General features: G+C 45.8%; 1 protein-coding gene across 3 annotated transcripts in view; it reads right to left on the bottom strand.

The window, feature by feature from the left end:
• Positions 1-20,223, bottom strand: part of LOC144500523 (leucine zipper putative tumor suppressor 3-like) — a 235,981-nt gene that overhangs the window by 76,021 nt on the left and 139,737 nt on the right. Inside the window, exon 1 of one of the 3 annotated variants that reach the window (XM_078223614.1) lies at positions 1,522-1,546. The exons of the other annotated variants lie outside the window; for them this stretch is intronic. The gene's annotated coding sequence lies outside the window, so the exon portion shown is untranslated. Of the gene's footprint in view, positions 1-1,521; positions 1,547-20,223 lie in introns of those variants that run through there. 3 annotated transcript variants of the gene reach the window in all.

Raw genomic sequence — 20,223 nt, 5'->3', positions numbered from 1 at the left:
CCCGGTTTTTCCCAGGGAAGGTCCCAACTCTTCTGTGTAAACCAATTAAACCTAATTAAACAAACTGAGGGACAAAGTAAAGTGACAGCCCCTTGAAGGAATATGACCTTCAACACAAACAATCCACAAATGAAATTTAAAGCATCAAACTAAAATGTGATTAAAGGGGTCGATAAGGCATTCAAGTCCCTGTGGTGGCCACCAAGCATGGAAGGCCTCGATGGTGCTTATGGACATTGCATGCTCCCTCTCCAGGGACACCCAGCCGTGATTAGATGCGGTAGATGTACAGACAGTTGGTTCGGATGACCCTTATTGCCTGGACCTGTTGATGGTAAGATTAACCAGGCCCAAAAGGCGGGTTCATGAGGAACATCCTTCCCCACCCCTCTCCACACTGGTGCCCATAGATCAGGAGCAAATAAAACTGTAACGAAAGGTTTTTTAAATAACTTAAAAGGGGGTGCAGTCTAAAGCAACTTACATAAACATGGACTGCACAAGGCTGCATAATGGACAGGCAGCTTGGAAGTCCATGAACCAATGCGACCTGTGGTTAAATGGGACTACTGCATGCCACACCCTCCAACCCAGGCCCCGATGTTAAGGGGGAGGACTCTTTCAAAGAGGAATCTCCACTTGGGACCTCCGCCACCGGATGGCAACAAGGTGTGTCCGGGCAACAGGCAAGGACATAGAAATGAAGGTGTGCAGCACAGCCCATGCAAGAAACCTCTCTGTGCAATGTGAAAGGGCACTGAGGGCATTTCTATAAGGCAGCTTGGGCTATGGGGTTCCAGCTCCTGGGGAGGGTGGGGTTCGGAGCTTGCGATCCGTGTAGAAGTCCATCTGAGCAGGGATAAGCTCAGACGGGAGTTCACCACACACCTGCACCGCTTTGAGACCACAAGTGCCATTGGGTCCAAGCACGACCGGTTTGAGGTCACAGTTGGCATTGGTTGCGAGCTGGACACTCACTGCCATGCGGCCTGGGAAAGTTTCCCGTTGGGAACGCCCTTGGTTCAGGCAGGGGAGCAATGGAGCTTTTAAAAAAGGCAACTAGAAACAAAAGGCAATTAAAGATCATTTTTTTAAAAAATCATGAACGGCTTCTCCCCCATTTGGCCATGTGTGTTGTCAGGTCGGAGAAGGTCAGTGCACAGCTGGAGATCACTGTGGAGTGAAACTGGCCTGAAATCGACAGTACAAAGGGTGAAACCGACAGGTCTGTTGTTAGCCACAGTGAAAGACAGTTCTTTCAGTCTGGAGTCATTGGTCTCGTTGGGAATAGCAACTTTGTGAAAGTTCTATCAAGTGCCTTGGATTCCACTTGAGGGTAATCTCACCTTCTTGCTGGTGGGACTGCCAAGTAACATCAAATCCACACATTCAGCAATGACTTGAATCTCTGGGGACAAGATGCCACACTCAGCAGCCTCCACAACAGCAGGAGCTGCCTTCTGTACAACTACATGCAGCTGCATAGAGCAAAGGAAATAGGCATAGGGCTGATATCCTCACCACAGGGTCTACAGACCAAGGTTCAGCTTCCTGACCCTCTCTGAATAACCTAGCACCTAGGAAGGCTCTGGCTCCTGCAGACCTAACAAAGGACAAAACAAAGAAAAAAGAAATTACAGCACAGGAACAGGCCCTTTGGCCCTCCAAGCCTGCACCGAACATGCTGCCTGACTGAACTAAAACCTTCCAGGGACCATATCCCTCCATTCCCATCCATGTATTTGTCAAGAGGCCCCTTAAAAGGCACTATCGTATCTGTTTCCATGACCTCCCCCAGCAGCGAGTTCCAGGCACCCACCACCCTCTGTGTAAAAATCTTGCCTCGTACATCTCCTTTAAACCTTGCCCCTTGCACTTTAAACCTATGTGCCCTAGTAGTTCATAGATTCGTGAGGTTTACAGTATGGAAACAGGCCCTTTGGCCCAACTTGTCCATGCCACCCCTTTTTTTAAATGACTAAGCTAGTCCCAACTGCCCGCGTTTGGCCGTCTCTACTACTATCCGTCTCTACTACTACCTCTGGCAGCTTGTTCCAGACACTCACCACCTTCTGTATGATAAAATTGCCCCTTTGGACCCTTTTGTATCTCTCCTCTCTCACCTCAAACCTATGCCCTCTAGTTTTAGACTCCCCTACCTTTGGGAAAAGATGTTGACTATCTAGCTGTTCTGTGCACCAGTAGGACATGTCAATGTTACAGGATCTGCAGATTAAATTATTGGCTCAAGTATCTGAAATCAAAAGGAATCTAGACTCCAATTGGAGTGCTTTCAGGTAAGACATAATAAAGAATTCTCCTGATGATAGCAGGCTAAGTGTCCTGGATATTAAGGTCCCTAGTCTGATGACTATCTCCTGTGGAGTTTCCTCACTCTTAGCTGAGGCAATAGCGGACGTGCCGAATTGACTCTTCCACTCTGGGAAAAAGCTTCTACCTATCCAAAAAAGCTTCTGCCTATCCTTCTGACCTCTGCAATTCCTTGCAAGGAAATCTTGGATGAAGATGAGCAGATGTCCACTCATTGCCTGCAGCAGTCAAAGTGAGCAATGTCCTCAACTTCTTCACTTCCGGGTCTACACAGGGACAAATTACCTTTTAAGTGTCAATTAAAATCCTGCCACCTTAATCTTACCTTTGACTCCCTCTCCAGAGACCCATCCACAAACTAGAGAAACCTAAATTTCAACATAAAAAGGCAGTTCAATTCTTCAGTGATTCTGGTCCCTCTCGGTTCGTCACTCCTGTGAGGTCGGAACAAAGAAAGCGCTGTCCATTTGTGCAGCAAATTAAATTTAAAGTTGGAACTGGGACCATCTATTCGATTCTTGCCAGTTAATATGACTGAATTATTTATTTTTGGGAGGGACAGCGTGGCTAAAGTGATGCAAGTCACCCAAATGCCAGTTCCTAAAGATAATTAAGCAAACTCTGAACAATCACCGGAGAGGAAAAGAAATTTTAACGCACAAACTTCAATTCTTTTTATTCAATTCAGGAGATTCTCTTACAAGGCCAACATAGAAAGCATCCTTTCTCGTTGTATCACAGCTTGGTATGGCTCTTGCTCTGACTAACAAAGAACAAGAACAAAGAACAAAGAACAATACAGCACAGGAACAGGCCCTTCGGCCCTCCAAGCCCGCGACCAAGACCACAAGAAACCAAAAAACGTCATGAACGAAGCCCAGTCCATTACACAAACCAGCTTCCCACCCACTGACACTGTCTACACTTCCCACTGCCTCGGGAAAGCAACCAGCACAATCCCACCCAGGCCCTATCCCCATAGCCCCATGCAATTACCCTAGCTAGTCCCCCTGATACTGAGGGGCAATTTAGGATGGCCAATCCATCTAACCCACACATCTTTGGAGTGTGAGAGGAAAGTGGAGCGCCCGGAGGAAACCCACGCAGACATGGGGAGAACGTGCAGACTCCACACAAATACCTGAGGCCGGAATCGAACCCTGGCTCCTGGCAACTGTGAGGCAGCAGTGCTAACCACTGTGCCACCGTGCCACCCTCACAGTCCACAAAGATGAATTTCTCTATTTCAAAACAGGTAATGTCAATAAACCATTAAACCAATAAAGGATCATCGTCATGTAAAATGCTGGCTCCGTGAGCGACAAAAATCTTTCCCTTTTCACCCCTCTTTTCCTGGTAGTGTCTGGTTTAATGAAGACCTGTGATTCCTCATCTGAGTTTGCCTGTAAGCCTGGGATCTACTAAGAATTGAAGAATAGAGATCGCGCCACCAGACATCTAGGAAAGAGGGAGTTCAGCGAGATTGCATTTTGTCATAGTGTAAGCACTCAGATATTCCTGAATAAACGTCAATTTTGCAGATTAATCCCGTTCTGCTTTAACTGCTTTTGTGCAGGGAGTGGTTCTTCTGTGCAGGCACTGGGTTCTGGTGTTCTGTTAATGCATAATATTTACAGTGCAGGATCAATGGTGTCAGTAAACATTGGTTTATCATGATATCGCTTGGAGTTAATTCTTTGGTAGTGGAGTATGATCGAATAAAGCATATCTTAGGTAACAGATATTGTTCACTCTTATAGTAAGCAAAAAACTATACAGCACAGCTGCTGAGAGTAGATAAGACAAGGTTCATGTTGCGCCTTATCAGTGTACAGGTGTAACATTATATTGGTCCAACCAGATAATAACACAAACAGTAATCAAGGTTATTACTGGGGTTTGTAGAGACTTGAATCTACCTTTGAACCAGCAAATGGATTAACAATGGTACGCGGCCTCTTTGAAGGGGGGGAACACACTGGAGTCTGGGTGACATACTGAGTTATAACAGTCTATTTTCAAATCTGTGGTCAGCCGTGTTTCAATTCAGTTCAGGAGCATGAGATTGTAATCTCTTCCCGGAGAAGGATGTGGAGGCTTTGGAGAGGGTACAGAAAAGATTTACCAGGATGTTGCCTGGTATGGAGGACATTCGCTATGAGGAGAGGTTGGAGAAACTTGGTTTGTTCTCACTGGAACGACGGACGTTGAGGGCCAACCTGATAGAAGTCTACAAGATTATGAGAGGCATGGACAGAGTGGATAGTCAGAAGCTTTTTCCCAGGGTGGAACAGTCAATTACTCGGGGACATTGGTTTAAGGTGTGAGGGGCAACGTTTAAAGGAGATGTATGAGGCAAGTTTTCTACACAGAGGATGGTGGTGGGTGCCTGGAACTCGCTGCTGGGGGAGGTAGTGGAAGCGGATACGATAGTGAGTTATAAGTGGCATCTTGACAAATACATGAATAGGATGGGAACAGAGGGATATGGTCCCTGGAAGGGTAGGGGGTTTTAGTTCAGTTGGGCAGCATAGTCGGTGCAGGCTTGGAGGGCCGAAGGGTCTGTTCCTGTGCTGTAAATTTCTTTGTTCTTTATTCTTTTGAAGGTTGTAATCATTCAAAGGTTGGACAGTTCTAGCCTTGTTTGCAAGGGGAACAGCACAAAACTGCCCAGAAGTCAGGAGCATTAATTGTAAATCTCACTCGAAGAGGGTTAAGTGGTGTGACAAATGGAAAAGACAATGACAGATGATTTCTAAGACTTGGCAAGTGCGCTGCTAGCCAGTGAAACTAAAGGAGTGCAAGGTAAGGGGACGCGGTGATGTGCTGCTATTGTCACTGGTGGTCCAGAGACCCAGACTAATGCTCAGGGGACATGGCAGCTGATTGAACTTAAATCCAATTAATAGATCTGGAATTAAAAACTGGTCTAACAGTGACCATCGGCTGATTGTCATTAGATGCTATCTGGTTCACTCGTTAATTCACTCATGTCCTTTAGGGAAGGAAATCTGCTAGCCTTACTTAGTCTGGCCTACCTGTGAGTCCAGACCCAAGGCAATGTGACTCTGAAATAGCCCAGCAAGCCATTCAGTCGTATCAAACTGCTACTAGTCTAAAAGGAATGAAACCAGACGGACAATCCAGCATCAATCGAGGCACCAGAAACAACAGCAAACCCAACCCTACCGATCCTGCAAAGTCTTCCTTACTAACATCTGGGGGCTTGAGCCAAAATTGGGAGAGCTGTCTCACAGACTAGTCAAGCAACAGGCTGACTTGTTCATAATGACAGAATCATAACTTACAGAGAATGTCCCAGACACCACCATTACTATCTCTGGATATGTCCCGTCCCACCCAAGAAATGGCTGAAGGCAGATTCCAGCAATAAAACTGAAGACTTATGCTCCAGAACTTTCTGTGCCCCTAGCCAAGCTGATCCAGTACAGCTACAACACTAAAACTACCCAGCAATGTGGAAAATTGCCCAGGTATGTCCTGTCCACAAAAAGCAGGACAAATCCGACCCAGCCAATTACCGCCCAATCAGTCTACTCTCGATCATTAGTAATGCCCCCCACAAAACATGTCGTCAACAATGCCATCAAGCGGCACTTACTCAGCACTAACCTGTTCATTGGGCGTGAATCAAGGAGCCCAAGAAAAACTGGAGTCAAAGGGAATCGAGGGAAAACTCTGTTGGAGTCACACCTGGCACGAAGGAAGATGGTTGTGGTGATTGGAGGTTAATCACCTCAGCTCCAGGACATCACTGCAGGAGTTTCCTCAAGATAGTGTCCGAGGCATCCTCAGCTGCTTCATCAATAACCTTCCCTCCATCATAAGGCCAGAAGGGAGGATGTTTGCTGATGATTACACATTGTTCAGTATCCTTAGTGACTCCTTAGATACTGAAAGTGGCTCAGTTGTAGGAGATAGAGGGTGATGACAGATGACTGCTTCAGTGACTGGAAGCCAGTGTCCAGTGGTGTACCACAGGGATCTGTGCTGGGCCCCCTATTATTCATCATTTATGTAAATGACATTGATGATTATGTGGGGAGGGGTAAGATTAGTGAGTTTGCGGATGGCACAAAGATTGGCCGGGTGGTTAACAGTGAGGCAATGTGTCTTGGGCTACAAGAAGTTATATACAGAATGATCAAAGGGGCTGATAAATGGCAGATGGAATTGAACCCTGAAAAGTGTGAGGTGATACACTTTGGAAGGAGTAATTTGACAAGACAGCATTCAATAAATGGTAGGACACTCGGAAGTTCTGTGGAACAAAGGGACCTTGGTGTGTTTGTCCACAGATCTCTGAAAGTGGAAGGGCATGTTAGTAGGGTGGTGAAAAAGGCATATGGGACACTTGCCTTTATCAATCGAGGCATAGATTACAAAAGCAGGGAAGTCATGTTGGAGTTGTGTAGAACTTTGGTGAGGCCACAGCTGGAGCACTGTGTGCAGTTCTGGTCGCCACATTATCGGCAGGATGTGATTGCACAGGACGGGTGCAGAGGAGATTCACCAGGATGCTGCCTGAGATGGAGCACTTAAGTTATAAGGAGAGGTTGGATAGGCTTGGGTTATTTACGTTGGAGCAGAGAAGACTGAGGGGTGACCTGATCGAGGTGTTCAAGATTATGAGGGGCACGGACAGAGTGGAAAAGAAGCTGCTATTTCCCTTAATTAAAGGGTAAGTCATGAGGGGACATAGGTTCTAGGTGAGGGGCAGGAGGTTTAGGGGGGATGTGAGGAAAAACCTTTTACCTTGAGGATGGTGACAGTCTGGAATGAGCTGCCTGGGCGGGTGGGAAAGGCAGGTTCCCTCACAGCCTTTAAAAGGTACCTGGATGAACACTTTGCACATCATAACATTTAGAGTTATGGGCCAAGTGCTGGCAGATGGGATTAGGTGGGAGTTCACGTGTTTCTAATGTGTCGGTGCGGACTCGATGGGCTGAAGGGCCTCTTCTATGCCGTATGATTCTATGATTTATGATTCTATGATTCATCAATGAAACAGTCCATGTTCAAATCCAGCAAGACCTGGCCAATATCCAGGCTTGGGCTCAAGTGTGGTGTAAATGTTACTTCCTACATAAGTAGAAAGGCAATGACCATCTCCAACAAGCAAGAATCTAACCATCATCCCTTAATATTCAGGGAGATTACCATCACTGAACCCCCCACTGTCAACATCCTGGAGGTTACTATTGATCAGGGACTGAACTGGATCAGCCATATAAACACAGTGGTGACAAGAGCAGGTCAGAGGCTAGGAATACTGCAGCGAGTAACTCACCTCCTGACTCCCCAAAGCCTGTCCACCATCTACAAGGTACAAGTCAGGAGTATAATGGAATACTCCCCACTTGCCTGGATGGGTGCAGCTCCAACAACACTCACGAAGCTGACACCATTCAGGACAAAGCAACCTGCTTGATTGCTATCCCTTCCTCAAACATTTACTCCCTACACCACCCATGAACAGCCATCTATACCATCTACAAGATGCACCGCAGGAACTCATCAAGGTTCCTTAAGCAACATCTTCCAAACCTGTGGCCTCTACCATCTGGAAGGACAAGAGCAGCAGATTCCTGGGAGCACCACCACCTGCAAATTCCCCTCCAAGCCACTCACCATCCTGACTTGGAAATATATTGACGTTCCTTCACTATCGTTGGGTCAAAGTCCTGGAGCTCCCTTCCTAACAGCAGTGTGAGTGCACCTACATCACATGGACTGCAACAGTTCAGGAAGGTGGCTCACTACCACTTTAGGGTGGCACGATGGCACAGTGGTCAGCACTGCAGTCTCACAGTGCCAAGAACCTGGATTCAATTCTGGCTTTGGGTGACTGGAGTTTGTACATTCTCCCTGAGTCTGCGTGTGTTTGCTTTGGGTGCTCTGGTTTTCTCCCACAGTCCAAAGATGTGTAGGTTAGGTGGGTTAGCAATGGTAAGTGCACAGGGTTATGGGAATAGAGCCAGGTGGGCCTGGGTAAGATGCTCTGTCAAACAGATTGTGCGGACTCAATGGGCTGGAGGGCCTCCTTCTGCACTGGAAGGATTATATGATTCTGAAGGGCAATTAGGGAGGGGCAATAAATGGTGGCTGGGCCAGTGACACTCACATCCCATGAATGAATTTAACAAAAATAAGATGGGGATTGAAAAAATCGTCCAGTGAAATCAAATGTTTTCACTCAGAGGGTCAGGAGTGTTTGGAACTGTCTTTGTGGAAAGGTGGTGGAAGCAGAGTCTTTGGATATTTATAAGGACAATGAGCAAATTTAAGGAGGAGTGAGACAGATTTTTAATTGGTAATGGGTTGAAAGGTTATGGGGAGAAGGCAGGAAAATGGGGATGAGGAGCATATCAGCCATGATTGAATGGTGGAGCAGACTCAATGGGCCGAATGGCCTAATTCTGCTCCTATATCTTATGAACTTATAAGGCAAGAATGGATAGATTCCTAGCAAGCTCGGGGGTGATAGGCTATTGGGGATAGACAGGATGCACATTTGAGGTTATTATCAGCTACAATCTTATGAAATGGTGGAGCAGGCTCCAGAGGCTGTATGGCCTTGTTTGATTGTGTATATGATTGTATATAAGAACTACAGTAACTTTACGTTATGTTGGAACGTGGTCAGGACTTGACTGGAACTTCAGGTTTTGGAAATTTCCTTTACGTCTGTTAGAACCAAGTTCACTCGTCTAACTGTCCGACTTGCAACATGTGTCAGAAATGTACTATCCATCCACCACCTGTTTCCACCTCTGCAATATTGCCAATTCTTTCTCAGATCCAGAACTGCGGAATCTCTCAGCCGTGTCTTTATCACCTCCTGCTTTGATTTTTTTCTAATGTCATAGAAATCATAGAATCCCTACAGTGCAGAAGGAGGCCATTCGGCCCATCGAGTCTGCACCGATCACAATCCCACCCAGGCCCTACCCCCACATATTTACCCGCTAATGCCTCTAACCTACGCATCTCAGGACTCTAAGGGGCAATTTTTAACCTGGCCAATCAACCTAACCCGCACATCTTTGGACTGTGGGAGGAAACCGGAGCACCCGGAGGAAACCCACGCAGACACGAGGAGAATGTGCAAACTCCACACAATGACCCGAGCCGGGAATCGAACCCAGGTCCCTGGAGCTGTGAAGCAGCAGTGCTAACCACTGTGCTACCGTGCCGCCCCAAACTCCTTCCAAACTCCACAAACTTCAACCGGTGTAAAACTCTGCCTGCGATGTCCAACCTCAGACCCAACTGGGGCATTCAAGAGGATGCTAGATAATTACTTGAATAGAAAGCATGTGTGGGGTTATGGGGAAAAGGCAGGGAGGTGACACTGAGTCACGATGCTCATTTGGAAAGCTGGTGCAGACACGATGGGCCAAATGGCCTCCTTCTGTGCCATAACAAATCTGTGACTGGATCCTGCTCATTCTCTCTCCACCAGCAGGTACCTTTTTATAAATTCATTCATGGGGGAATGTGGGCTTCACAGACAAGGGGAGAAACTGATATTGTCAAACAGCAATTGCCTAACTCTTACAGCCAAGTGGCTTTCTAGGCCACTTCCATTGATAAACTGGCCTTTCCCAGGAGCCTAGGACTCAGAAGCAGCCACAAATGTCCAGAAATTTCCCTCACCAAATCAATCTTAGAATCATAGAATCCCTGCAGGACAGACGGAGGCCATTCGGCGCATTGTTTTGATTTGATTTGATTTATTATTGTCACATGTACTGGTATACAGTGAAAAGTATTGTTTCTTGCCCATCTGTTTATGCAACTCTGAACATAACAATGGGGTGAGGGGGGGGGGGGGCGTTCAGTTTAGCTTAGTTGGATGGATGGCTGGTTAGTGGGTGCAGAGCGATGCCAACAGCCTGGGTTCAATTCCCTACCAGCTGAAGTTGTTCATGAAGGCCCTGCCTTCTCAACCCTGCCCCTCACCTGAAGTGTGGTGATCCTTAGGCTAAAACCACCACTAGTCAGCTCTTCCCCTCAAAGGGGCCTATGGTCATCTGGCCTATGGTGACTACTGTTGAGAATAGAACCAACTGTACAGGTTCGATTCCTGTCCCTGCCTCCTCGCCTTGCCCCCGAGGATGGAAGGCAATGGCAAACCCCCCACTGACAAAAGCTGCCAAGGAAAGGGGCAAATCAGCTGACAGTGAGCCAAGGACCTGCCTTTGGGCAGAGCGCTCCTCCGACAGCCACATGGCAATAACATTCACAACACTTAAGAATGAGGTGCCATTTGCACAGGACATCACTGTGATGGGATGCTGCTCATCTCATCTTACAGTTCTCTGCCAAATTGATGGGATGAATGGCCTCCTTCTCTGCTGCATGAGAAAACAGCGAGAAGGCTCCTTCGCAAGCTTGGGGAATGCTTTAAGACACCCAGACTAGGTTTTGCACTGCATTTGCTAAGGTCTTTGCCGCAGACCTAGTGAAGATTAACACAGAATTATGCTTCCAAACAGATGGAAGATCTGGATTTAAAAACAAAAAAAAATGATTAATACAGCTATTTTAAGAACAGGATTTTCAGATTTGAATGCTTTAGCGAGAAACAGATGTTTAATCTGGCATGCCAGAGGGGGAATAATTGTAAATGTTAATAACTGATAATCGAGGCCAGTTTTTTTGACGGAATTTACCAAGTAACAGGGTTGCTGTGTCCTCCCAACTCTGAAACTTTAAATGTGATCTTAAGCTCAAAGTCAGCTAGCACTGCGACACACCGAGACTCACCAGCTTGGGATGGGACGCGCTGGGCTCAACAAAAATGGATTCCTTTACTCTCAAGTTCTTAGCAATCAAATAAGGATCCCCATGACCTAAGGTAAAAACAAATTACTGCAGATGCTGGAATCTGAAACAAAAACAGAAAATGCTTGGAAAACCTCAGCAGGTCTGACAGCATCTGTGGGGAGAGAATAGAACCAATGTTACGCGTCTAAATGACCCTTCGTCAGAGCTGGTCAGACCTCTTACGAAGGGTCATCTAGACTCGAATTTTTGGCTCTATTTTCTCCCCACGGATGCTGTCCGACCTGCTGAGATTTTCCAGCATTTTCTGTTTTTGTCCCCAGGATCTAAGTTGAGCGGTGACAGTCTCGATGGGCCGAATGGCTTGTTCTTATTCTTAAGCTGCCGCGAATGTGGAGTGAGGTGCAACAGAAGAACTCTGGTAATGAAAATGGCAATTGCATGTCAAAAACATCATGCTGCCTTTGGGCATGACATTACCATGATGCAAGAGGAATCCTGATATGTGGACTTGCTCTTGTTTGTCACAGTGGAGCTCAGGATATTACATGGCCATGGAGGTCAAATTGTTTCAGTGAACCAAATAGCTGCTGATCAAGTAATAAATACATTTCAGTGGCACAGTGGTTAGCACTGCTGCCTCACAGCACCAGGGACACAGGTTCGATTCCCGGCTTGGGTGACTGTCTGTGCGAAGTATATATATTGGCCTTGGAGGGAGTGCAGAGAAGGTTCACCAGGTTGATACCAGAGATGAGGGGTGTTGATTATGAGGAGAGACTGAGCAGATTGGGTTTGTATTCATTGGAATTTAGAAGGCTGAAGGGGGATCTTATAGAGACCTATAAGATAATGAAGGGGCTGGATAGGGTAGAGGTGGAGAGATTCTTTCCACTTAGAAAGGAAACTAGAACTAGAGGGCACAGCCTCAAAATAAAGGGGGGTCAGTTTAGGACAGAGTTGAGGAGGAACTTCTTCTCTCAGAGGGTGGTGAATCTCTGGAATTCTCTGCCCACTGAAGTGGTGGAGGCTACCTCGTTGAATATGTTTAAATCACGGATAGATGGATTCCTGATCAGTAAGGAAATTAGGGGTTATAGGGATCAGGCGGATAAGTGGAACTGATCCACTTCAGATCAGCCATGATCTTATTGAATGGCGGGGCAGGCTCGAGGGGCTAGATGGCCTACTCCTGCTCCTATTTCTTATGTTCTTATGAAGTCTGCACATTCTCCCCATGTCTACATGGGTTCCCTCCGGGTGCTCCGGTTCCCTCCCACAGTCCGAAAGATGTGTTGGTTAGGTGCATCGGCCATGCTAAATTCTCCCTCAGTGTACCCGAACAGGCACTTCTACCTGTGCCTTCCACCTTATTGATGCCAATATACAAATTTGTACCTGTAAATTGAAACAGTTTATTTCGCAGTTCAGATCTGAAATCAGCCAATAACAGTGAAAAGTGAATTTCTGATCAAACCACCATGTTCTTTGTCAGCTCCTGATTAAAATATCATGTTAATGTAATCGAAAATTGTCACTTGGTAGTACAGAACTGGAGTATTGCTGGAAGAAGAGACATAGCAGGAGAATCAGTATTTTCTGGTTGAACACAGAGTGGTGAGTAACTAGCACTGAAATCAAAATTTTTGATATCTGATTAGCACTCAGGATGCCAGTCACTTTAGAATGGAGAAAACTTTATTCACTGGCTCCAAGTCAGCTGCACTTTCTTCTGCGTCAGGGAGACTGTAGGGCAGGTTGCCTGAAGCTGGAAACATTAAACATAATGTCCTAGATTTTAATGTGAAAATAACAATGAGGTTAACAGCAATCACCGCTGTTTATGCATAAATCAGGCCACAGCTTCCAGCAAGTGAGAAATGTGGATATCTGGAAGTTTCTGTCCGCAACATCGGCTTTCTTCCAGGTGCTCCGGTTTCCTCCCACAGTCCAAAGATGTACAGGGTTAGGTGGATTGGCCACGTTAATTGCCCCTTAGTGTCAGGGGGATTAGTTAGGGTAAGTCTGTCGGGTTAAAGGTCAAAATCCTGGAATTCCCTCCCTAACGGCATTGTGGGTCAACCCACAGAACATAGACTGCAGCGATTCAAGAAGGCAGCTCACCACCACCTTCTCAAGGGCAACTAGGGATGGGCAGTAAATGCTGGCCAGCCAGCGACACCCATGTCCCACGAATGAATAAAAAAAAGGGGTTAAGGCCTGGGTGGGATTTTTGTTGGTACAGACTCGATGGGCCGAATGGCCTCCTTCTGCACTGTAGGGATTCTATGATTCTATGAATATTCTGCTCCTTCGTAACCTTTACAAAAAGGAGGAGTAGGCCATTTGGCCCCTCGAGCTTGCCCTGTCAATCAATACCATCAGGGCTGATGTGATTGCGGCCTGAACTCCACTTTCACGCCTGCCCCCACGACCTGTAGGTCAAAATTCTGTCTACCTCAGCCTCAAATATATTCAAAAACTCAGATTCCACTGCACTCTGGGGATAGAGAGTTCAAAACATTAAATGACCATCGAGGAAATTCTTCCTCACATCCATCTTAAATCTTATCCTGAAACTGTGGCCCTCTCAGCATCTACCCTGTCAAGCCCCTCAGAATCCTGTATGTATCAATAAGATCACCTCTCCTTCTTCTGCACTCCAATGGGCATGGGCTCAATCTGCTCAACCTTACCTCATAAGACAACCTCTTCAGCCCAGGGATCAGCACTCTGCATTCTCTATCTGCTCAAATAATATCCTGCTTTCCTATTCTTCCTACCAAAGTGGACAACCTGATATTTTCCCACATTATACTCCATCTGCCAGGTTTTAGCGGAATCATTTACCTATCATTATCCCTTCGCAGGCTCTGTGGGCTGGGTTTTATTGCCCACTACCAGGAGACTGCCAGGAATGGGAGTCCGTGAAATGCCACGGGCATGCTCCCTACCCACCTGCCCCTGCCCCATCACAGTGTTATCAGGAGCAGGGGAGGTGTCTGGTAGCCAGCCTACCCATGGTTAATTGAGGCCATTAAGTGGCTTATTAATACGCATGCGCTCATCCCATTGCCATGGGTAAAATAAAATGAGGAGGCCTACACTACCCGGCAGGCAGGTGTTGGTGTGGTTGGGGAGGGGGCAGGGAACAAGGGAACAATCTCAAATGCTGGCCCGCTGTGCCCATCCGAAGCCCCCCTCCAGAGTTCATCCCTTCCCATACTCTCTCCCCCTGGTGCCACAAACCTGGCCTCACAGCGCCGCCACCCTGGCCCTGGAAAAATCCCGGATTTACCTCCGAGTCCAGGTTCCTCGTTGCTGGGGCGACCTGTAAGGCTCACAGTGGCCATTGCTCCCCCTGGCCCTGCTACCAGTCCAACGCCAGCATCTCCACATCATGACAACCAGAGAGAAGCCAGCCATCTGACTGGTCAACAGCTCTCTGAGGTGGGACATCCTCGCCAGATATGGGTGGAAGTCTCACCTCCAACCATTTAATGTTGCTCGCGGTCCCACTCCAGGACTTGAATATAAAAACCAAGACTGATACTCCAGTGCAGTCCAGCAGTACTGATGTACATACTGACTTCCCTCTCAGGTAGATTCAAAAGATTCCATGTCACTATTTCGAAGGGATGTTTTCTGGCCAATATTTATACCCCAATTAAGATTAAAACAAACACACTATCTGGTTAGTATTACATTGTTGTTTGTGGGAGCTTCCTGCGAACGAATTGACTGCTGCACCTCGAACATTACAACACTGAGCACGTGGCACAATGCTTAACACTGCTGCCTCACAGCACCGGGGACCCAGGTTCGATTCCCGGCTTGGGTCACTGTCTGTGCGGAGTTTGCACGTTCTCCCTGTGTCTGCGTGGGTTTCCTCCGGGTGCTCCGGTTTCCTCCCACAGTCGAAAGATATGCTGGTTAGGTGCATTGGCCATACTAAATTCTCCCTCAGTGTACCCGAACAGGCGCTGGAGTGTGGCGACTAGGGGATTTTCACAGTAACTTCATTGTAGTGTTAATGTGACTTGTGACAATAATAAATTAGAAAAAAATATTTAATTGGGTTTAATGTGTTTTGGGATATCCTGAGGCCTTGAAAAGCACTGTAGAAATGCAGCCATCCAGTACTCCTGATAACTGCACTCCTCCAATTCTGGCATTTATTAGATCCCCCCTCATTTTAATCTATTCTAACTGGTGATTAGTGACTATTCCAATGTACTGCATTACATCCACATTCTACTCACTGTCATTCAAAACTCTGCTGCCCATATCCTTACTCACACCCTGTCCTAATGGAGGCCTTGTGGCACAGTGGTAGCGTACCTGCCTCTGGACCAGAAGCTCTGGGTTCGAGTCCAACTCCAGGACTTGCTGGTCATGGAAGGCGCATTCACAACACAATTCAATGGGCTGATAATCAGCTTGGAAATTCTTCCCCAAAGGAGGAAAAAGTGTGTGTTGTGTGTGAGTGAAGATACGCTAAAAAATAAACAAGTCCTATCCACCTGTCGCCACTCATTGACCAATATTGATTCCCTGTCAAGACCTAATTCAGCAAGTTCAGTCTGCTATCACAGTGCCCCCTTTCAGTGTGTGGGTCAAAACTTAGACAAAACAAAGGCTCTTTTTATTTAAAGCAGAAACCAGACAATGTCTTTATAAATTGAGGCATAAATTCAACAAGTTATCCGACCATGCCCGATTTATGTGTCCCTTTCCACCACTGCTAATTTTGTCAGTGTGATTGTTAGGTAGCCAAGATTCCCCCCTGGAATTATTTGGTTCGGAATCCACGCTGGCCAAAATCAAGCTGCAGATTGTTGAATTTATCCCAACAACAGCCCAGATCGATTTTATGAGACCTCTCTCTCTCTCTCTTGGTGTTCGAGTTCACCTATTTTTCCCTCTTATCAGGCACTGTTAAAGTTAGATTCCATTAACTCTGCTGCTATAGCCAGAGCTAAAATCACTGTTTGCAAATCATTTAGCAACTGATACTGTTTTCAAACCCGTTTAAATTACCTTTCCTTTGGATGAATACAACTTAGCGGGTAAATAATTTGTCTCAGGTCAGGGATAAACCCAACTTAATTACTCGCCAAAAGATGAATCACATCGTTTGAGTTAAAGCCTGATAAATTTGAGGAGTGCTAATGGTGATAGATTGCAGGTCTGATGTGACACACATGACTCTGATGTCGTTGACACAGGTCTCACATGATGCGTGTAGTCATTATGTTGTACAAACAGTTTGGATGTGACACACACGTGGATCAGGTGTGGCGCATATCAGATATTCGGGATAAATTCATCGGTGTCTATCCAGATGTGGCATTCCTCAGTGACATCAATGAGGAATATCAGGATGGATGATGGTGTTTGCCCTGGGGAATTGAGGTAAGTCTGCCTAGTATCAGCAGGAGCAATTGTGGCACAGTGGTTAGCACTGCTGCCTCATAGCGCCTGGGACCTGGCTTCAATTCCTGGCTTGGGTCACTGTCTGGGTGGAGTTTGCACTTTTTCCCCGTGTCTGTGTGGGTTTCCTCCGGGTGCTCCAATTTCCTCCCACAGTCTGACCTACGTGCTGGTTTGGTACACTGGCTATGCAAAATTCTCCCTCAGTGTACCTGAACAGGCGCCGGCGACTAGGGGATTTTCACAGTAACTTCATTGCAGTGTGAATGTAAGCCGACTTCTGTCACTAATAAATAAACTTTAAAGTCTGAGGTCACATATCAACCAACTCAAGAACAGCTTCTTCCCTGCTGCCATCAGACTTTTGAATGGACTTACCTTGCATTAAGTTGATCTTTCTCTACACCCTAGCTATGATTGTAACACTACATTCTGCACGCTCTCGTTTCCTAGTCTATGAACGATATGCTTTGTCTGTATAGTGCGCAAGAAACAATACTTTTCACTGTATACTAATACTTGTGACAATAATAAAACAAATCAAATCAAACAAATTTCTTCTCTGTCCCCCCTGATTGTTCAGCAAACTAACGTAAACTGTGTGTGGCTATTAACAGCTCTGACAGAGGAAACAGTATCTTGCCAGCTAATCTCGCAGCGTTTCCATACTGGCCAGGTTTAAATTCAGACTTTAAATGGTGCCATTGGTTTTATAATCAGCTTCAAGCACTGCCAGAGCGCACAACTGCAATAATGTGGAAACCATAGACTGCCATTTGGACTCTTAGGAATATATTGGATATATTCACACAGATCAACTTAATCCAATTCCCTGAATGAATCCTATTTCTACATTTTATTTCATGCCATTTGGATAAGTCAATATTTTAAAAATACAGTCAACATTTCCACATGAGTCCCTGTAATGGGCGGCATGGTGGCACAGTGGTTAGCACTGCTGCCTCAGCACCAGGGACCTGGGTTCAATTCCGGCCTCGGGTCGCTGTCTGTGTGGAGTTTCCACATTCTCCCTGTGTCTGCGTGGGTTTCCTCCGGGTGCTCCGGTTTCCTCCCACAGTCCAAAGGTGTGCAGATTAGGTGGATTAGCCATGCTAAATTGCCCCTTAGTGTCCCAAGATGTGTGGATTAGCAGGGGTTACAGGGATAGGGCCTAGGTGGAATGGTCTGTCAGAGAGTTGGTGCAACTCAATGGGCCAAATGGCCTCCTTCTGTAGAAATCCAAGATTCTATGATTGTAGGGGTCACAGTCTGAGGATATGGGGTAGACCACTTAGGACGGAGATGAGGAGACATTTCTTCACCCGGAGAGTGGTGAGCTTGTGGAATTCATTACCACGGGAAGTAGTTATAGAGTCATAGAATCATAGAGGTTTACAGCATGGAAACAAGCCCTTCGGCCCAACTTGTCCATGCTGCCCCTCTTTTTTTAACGACTAAGCTAGTCCCAATTGCCCGCGCTTGGCCCATATCCCTCGATAGCCATCTTACTTATGTAACTGTCTAAACACTTTTTAAAAGACAAAATTGTACCTGCCTCTGCTACTACCTCTGGCAGCTTGTTCCAGACAAAAATTGCCCCTCTGGACCCTTTTGTATCTCTCCCCTCTCATCTTAAACCTATGCCCTCTAGTTTTAGACTCCCCTACCTTTGGGAAAAGATGTTGACTATCTAGCTGATCTATACTCCTCATTATTTTATAGACCTCTATAAGATCACCCCTCAGCCTCCTACGCTCCAAGGAAAAAAGTCCCAGCCTTTCCAGCCTCTCCTTATAGCTCAAACAATCAAGTCCCGGGAGCATCCTAGTATATCTTTTCTGCACTCTTTCTAATTTAATAATATCCTTTCTATAATAGGGTGACCAGAACTGTACACAGTGTTCCATGTATGGCCTTACCAATGTCTTGTACCACTTCAACAAGACATCCCAACTCCCGTATTCAATGTTCTGACCAATGAAACCAAGTATGCCAAATGCCTTCTTCACTACTCTCTCCACCTGTGACTCTACTTTCAAGGAGCTATTAACCTGTATCCCCAGATCTCTTTGTTCTATAACACTCCCCAACACCCTACCATTAACTGAGTAAGTCCTGCCTTGGTTCGATCTACCAAAATACATCACCTCGCATTTATCTAAATTAAACTCCATCTGCCATTCGTCAGCCCACTGGCCCAATTGATCAAGATCCCGTTGCAGTCCTAGATAACCTTTCTTCACTGTCCACTATGCCACCAATCTTGGTGTCGTCTGCAAACTTACTAACCATGCCTCCTATATTCTCATCCAAATCATTAATATAAATGATAGTTGATGCCAAAACATTGAATGTATTCAAGAGGCATATAGGTATAGCATTGAGGCAAATGGGATCAAAGATTATGGGGAGAAATGAGATTAGGCTATTGAGTTGGACGATCAGCCATAACTGTAATGAATGGCGGAGCAGGCTCGAAGGGCTGAATGGCCTCCTCCTGCTCCTATCTCCTATGTTTCCATGTTTCTATATAAAATAATTGAATATCTAATCTACATACAAGTGATAATCTGAATTTAATTAGCAGGTTAACTTCATTGTCAGAATAGAGAAAACAGCAGCACAGTATTTCCAACACAGAAAATATAACTAATGTTCAGTCTCTTCCATTTATATTACAAATTAAAGGCTGAAAACATAAAATTACATTTCACAAGCTCTGCCTTAACAGATGTTTAATTGCCGCACATTTTGGCTTGCAAGCAAGAATGATTTTTCTTCTGTTTTGAAATCGGAGAATTTTCTTTCAGATGAGATTTAACTTTATAAGATGTATTCTTTAAAGGGATGTGGGCATCACAGACAAAGCCGGAATTTGTCGCCCATTTCTAATTGCCCTTTAAATTGGATTCAGGTGCCAGTGTCAGACAAGTTAACAGGGAGACTGATTGTCCTATCCCAGCAGACATCCAAAATCCATCTCCTGCTGATTCATCACTCAGAATGAGTTCAAAGAAAACCAACTCTGGAATGAGAGCCTTGTTGTTTGTTCCCTTTCTGGAATATACAGGGACAAACCTTCCTGCAGCCCAAAAAATATCCATTAGCCGTTGGAAAATCTCAGCAGGTCTGACAGCATCTGTGGAGAGAGAATAGAGCCAACGTTAAGGGTCTTCCAGACACAAAACATTAGTTCTATTCTCTCTCCACAGATGCTGTCAGACCTGTTGAGATTTTCCAACATTTTCTGTTTTTGTTTCAGATTCCAGCATACGCAGTATTTTGCCTTTATTCCATTAACTATTACTCAGTTTCCTATTACTCAGCCAATTCTGTGTCCACATTGCTGCTGTTTATTTTATTTCATGAGCTATAACTTTCTCACACAGTTGTGTGGCACTGTATTGAATGCTTTTGGAAGTCTATGTGCACCACATCAACAGCATTACCCTTATCAATCCTCTGTTATGTCTTCAAAAAACTCTAGCGAGCTAGTTAAACAAGATTTTCCCTTTAGGAATCCATGTGACTATTAATTCTATCCTGAATAATTGTTTCTGGAAGCTTCTCTATCACCAGTCCAGTAACATTACCACGGCACGTTTGGAGAAATGTGTTAATGCGCTGTTGCATGTTGTGTACCTTAGC

Source organism: Mustelus asterias, chromosome 1 (genome assembly GCF_964213995.1).
Source record: "Mustelus asterias chromosome 1, sMusAst1.hap1.1, whole genome shotgun sequence".
NCBI lineage: Eukaryota > Metazoa > Chordata > Chondrichthyes > Carcharhiniformes > Triakidae > Mustelus > Mustelus asterias.
This window is presented reverse-complemented; position numbering and strand designations above follow the sequence as displayed.